Source organism: Monodon monoceros, unplaced genomic scaffold, assembly GCF_005190385.1.
Source record: "Monodon monoceros isolate NGI ecotype Baffin Bay Population unplaced genomic scaffold, NGI_Narwhal_1 Super_Scaffold_11, whole genome shotgun sequence".
Classification (NCBI taxonomy): Eukaryota; Metazoa; Chordata; class Mammalia; order Artiodactyla; family Monodontidae; genus Monodon; species Monodon monoceros.
In genome coordinates this window covers 116,000,318-116,005,232 of record NW_021703767.1, presented here as the reverse complement: position 1 = coordinate 116,005,232, position 4,915 = coordinate 116,000,318, and the positions used below count along the sequence as shown (strand labels likewise).

Genomic DNA, 4,915 nt, shown 5'->3' with positions numbered 1-4,915 from the left:
TAAATCACATTAGTCTGATATTTGAAACCTGCTGCTTAAAAGTAGAGGGACCATACATCCAGGACTGCCCAGCACAGCACTGGCTTAGGCCTGTAGCAGTTAAAATTATCAATACTGTTCCCTTTCATTCCTGACATGTTCCAGTTAGGACAATAAATTATATGGATGCTTTAATTAAGAGTCTCTTTTATCCCCACTCCCCCATTTTTCACTTACTTTTATTTTTTATTTATTATTTTATAGCAAAAACTTTTATGTTTAGAATTAGCCAGCTGGACTCAGTTTAGATGACCCCAATTTTGCTGGCAACATCCTAAGAGTCATACTCAGGAGCCAGTGGAACATATGCCTTCTTCTCTCCATCAGGCCTGATCAGAGTGTTGACTCCGGCCATGTCAATGTCATAGAGCTTCTTCACAGCCTATTCAGTTTGGTGTTTGTTGGCCTTGACATCCACAATGAACACCGGTGTGTTGTTGTCTTCTATTTTCTTCATGGCTTACTCGGTGGTGAGGGGGAACTTGGTGATGGCATAGTGGTCAAGCTTGTTTCTCCTAGGGGCGCTCTTCCGAGGATATTTGGGCTGCCTCCTGAGCCGCAGTGCTTTGCGCCGTCCGAAGATGTGTGACGTCCGGATCTCCTTTTTTTTCGTGGCCGTGGACGCCACCTTTCAACACTGCTTTCTTGGCCTTCAAAGCCTTTGCTTTGGCTTGGGCTTTCAGAGGAGCAGGGGCTTCCTTCTTCGCCTTCGGCGCCATCTTTGTGAAAAGGGGTCACTTATTATTTATTCATTTATTTAATTGTAATTGAAGTATAGTTAATCTACAATGTTGTGTTAGTTTCAAGTATACAGCAAAGTGATTCGGTCAGATTCTTTTCCATTATAGGTTATTACAAGATATTGAGTATAGTTCTCTGTGGTATACAGTGGGTCCTTGTTGTTTACCTACTTTATATATACTAGTATGTGTACATACATATGCATTCTGTGTGTATATATTATATATATATATATATATTTTAACAGCTTTGTTGGAGTATAATTGCTTTACAATGGTGTGTTAGTTTCTGCTTTATAACAAAGTGAATCAGTTATACATATACATATGTCCCCATATCTCTTCCCTTTTGTGTCTCCCTCCCTGCCACCCTCCCTATCCCACCCCTCTAGGTGGTCACAAAGCACTGAGCTGATCTCCCTGTGCTATGCGGCTGCTTCCCACTAGCTATCTACCTTACATTTGGTAGTGTATATATGTCCATGCCACTCTCTCACTTCGTCCCAGCTTACCCTTCCCCTCCCTGTGTCCTCAAGTCCATTCTCTACATCTGCATCTTTATTCCTGTCCTGCCCCTAGGTTCTTCAGAACCTTTTATTCTTTTTTATTTTAGATTCCATATATATGTGTTAGCATACAGTATTTGTTTTTCTCTTTCTGACTTACTTCACTCTGTATGACAGACTCTAGGTCCATCCACCTCACTACAAATAACTCAATTTCGTTTCTTCTTATGGCTGAGTAATATTCCATTGTATATATGTGCCACATCTTCTTTATCCATTCAATGGATGATGGACACTTAGGTTGCTTCCATGTCCTGGCTATTGTAAATAGAGCTGCAATGAACATTTTGGTACATGACTCTTTTTGAATTATGGTTTTCTCAGGGTATATGCCCAGTAGTGGGATTGCTGGGTCGTATGGTAGTTCTATTTTTAGGTTTTTAAGGAACCTCCACACTGTTCTCCATAGTGGCTGTACCAATTTACATTACCACCAACAGAGCAAGAGGGTTCCCTTTTCTCCACACCCTCTCCAGTATTTATTGTTTCTAGATTTTTTGATGATGGCCATTCTGACCAGTGTGAGATGATATCTCATTGTAGTTTTGATTTGCATTTCTCTAATGATTAATGATGTTGAGCATTCTTTCATGTGTTTGTTGGCAATCTGTATATCTTCTTTGGAGAAGTGTCGATTTAGGTCTTCTGCCCATTTTTGGATTGGGTTGTTTGTTTAATTGATGTTGAGCTGCATGAGCTGCTTGTAAATTTTGGAGATTAATCCTTTGTCAGTTGCTTCATTTGTAAATACTTTCTCCCATTCTGAGGGTTGTCTTTTCGTCTTATTTATGGTTTCCTTTGCTGTGTAAAAGCTTTGAAGTTTCATTAGGTCCCATTTGTTTATTTTTGTTTTTATTTCCATTTCTCTAGGAGGTGGGTCAAAAAGGATCTTGCTGTCCAAGAATGTTCTGCCTATGTTTTCCTCTAAGAGTTTTATACTGTCTGGCCTTACATTTAGGTCTTTAATCCATTTTGAGTTTATTTTTGTGTATGGTGTTAGGGAGTGTTCTAATTTCATTCTTTTACGTGTAGCTGTCCCGTTTTCCCAGCACCACTTATTGAAGAGGCAGTCTTTTCTCCACTGTATATTCTTGCCTTCTTTATCAAAGATTAGGTGACCATATGTGCGTGGGTTTATCTTTGGGCTTTCTAGCCTGTTCCATTGATCTATATTTCTGTTTTTGCACCAGTACCATACTCTCTTGATTACTGTAGCTTTGTAGTATAGTCTGAAGTCAGGGAGCCTGATTCCTCCCGCTCCAGTTTTCTTCCTCAAGAATGCTTTGGCTGTTCAGGGTCTTTTGTGTTTCCATACAAATTGTGAGACTTTTTGTTCTAGTTCTATGAAAAATGCCAGTGGTAGTTTGATAGGGATTGCATTGAATCTGTAGATTGCTTTGGGTAGTACAGTCATTTCACAATGTTGATTCTCCCAATCCAAGAACATGGTATATCTCTCCATCTGTTTGTATCATCTTTAATTTCTTTCATCAGTGTCTTATAATTTTCTGCATACAGATCTTTTGTCTCCTTAGGTAGGTTTATTCCTAGATATTTTATTCTTTTTGTTGCGGTGGTAAATGGGAGGGTTTCCTTAATTTCTCTTTCATATTTCTCATCATTAGTGTATAGGAATGCAAAAGATTTCTGTGCATTAAATTTGAATCCTGCTACTTTACCAAATTCGTTGATTAGCTCTAGTAGTTTTCTGGTAGCATCTTTAGGTTTCTCTGTGTATAGTATCAGGTCATATCAAACAGTGACAGCTTTACTTTTTCTTTTCCAATTTGGATTCCTTTTTCTTCTGTGATTGCTGTGGCTAAAACTTCCAAAACTATGTTGAATAATAGTGGTGAGAGTGGGCAACGTTGTCTTGTTCCTGATCTTAGTGGAAATGGTTTCAGTTTTTCACCATTGAGGACGATGTTGGCTGTGGGTTTGTCATATATGGCCTTTATTATGTTGAGGAAAGTGCCCTCTATGCCTACTTTCTGCAGGATTTTTACTATAAATGGATGTTGAATTTTGTTGCAAGCTTTCTCTGCATCTATTGAGATGATCATATGATTTTTCTCCATTAATTTGTTAATATGGTGTATAACATTGATTGATTTGCGTATATTGAAGAATCCTTGCATTCCTGGGATAAATCCCACTTGATCATGGTGTATGATCCTTTTAATGTGCTGTTGGATTCTCTTTGCTAGTATTTTGTTGAAGATTTTTGCATCTATGTTCATCTGTGATATTGGCCTGTAGTTTTCTTTCTTTGTTTCATCTTTGTCTGGTTTTGGTATCCGGGTGATGGTGACCTCATAGAATGACTTTGGGACTATTCCTCCCTCTGCCATATTTTGGAAGAGTTTGAGAAGGATAGGTGTTAGCTCTTCTCTAAATGTTTGATAGAATTTGCCTGTTAAGCCATCTGGTCCTGGGTTTTTGTTTGTTGGAATATTTTTAATCACAGTTTCAATTTCAGTGCTTGTGATCTGTCTGTTCATATTTTCTATTTCTTCCCGGTTCAGTCTTGGAACGTTGTGCATTTCTAAGAATTTGTCCATTTCTTCCAGGTTGTCCAGTTTATTGGCATATAGTTGCTTGTAGTAATCTCTAATCATCCTTTGTATTTCTGCAGTGTCAGTTGTTACTTCTCCTTTTTCACTTCTAATTCTATAGATTTGAGTTTTCTCCCTTTTTCTCTTGGTGAGTCTGGCTAATGGTTTACCAATTTTGTTTATCTTCTCAAAGAACCAGCTTTTAGTTTTACTGATCTTTGCTATTGTCTTCTTCATTTCTTTTTCATTTATTTCTGATCTGATCTTTATGATTTCTTTCCTTCTGCTAAGTTTGCGGTTTTTTTGTTCTTCTTTCTCTGTAATTGCTTTAGCTGTAGGGTTTGGTTGTTTATTTGAGATGTTTCTTGTTTCTTAAGGTAGGACTGTATTGCTATAAAATTCCCTCCTAGAACTGCTTTTGCTGCATCCCATAGGTTTTAGGTCGTCGTGTTTGCATTGTCATTTGTTTCTAGGTATTTTTTGATTTCCTCTTTGGTATCTTCAGTTATCTCTTGCTTATTAAGTAGTGTATTGTTTAGCCTCCATGTGTTTGTACTTTTTACACATTTTTTTCCTGTAATTGATATCTAGTCTCATAGCGTTGTTGTCGGAAAAGATACTTGATACGATTTCAATTTTCTTAAATTTACCAAGGCTTGGTTTGACCCAAGATATGATCTATCCTGGAGAATGTTCCATGAGCACTTGAGAAGAATGTGTATTCTGTTGTTTTTGGATGGAATGTCGTGTAAATATCAATTAAGTCCATCTTGTTTAATGTATCACTTAAAGCTTGTGTTTCCTTATTTATTTTCATTTTGGATGATCTGTCCATTGGTGAAAGTGGGGTTTTAAAGTCCCCTACTATGGGGCTTCCCTGGTGGCACGGTGGTTGGGAGTCTGCCTGCCGATGCAGGGGACGTGGGTTCGTGCCCTGGTCCAGGAGGATCCCACATGCCGCGGAGCGGCTGGGCCCGTGAGCCATGGCTGTTGGGCCTGCGCGTCCGGAGCCTGT

At 38.6% G+C, this 4,915-nt stretch overlaps 1 pseudogene; it reads right to left on the bottom strand.

The window, feature by feature from the left end:
* Positions 1–283: 283 nt before the first annotated feature.
* On the bottom strand, positions 284–758 carry LOC114891131 (annotated as a pseudogene).
* Positions 759–4,915: the final 4,157 nt, after the last annotated feature.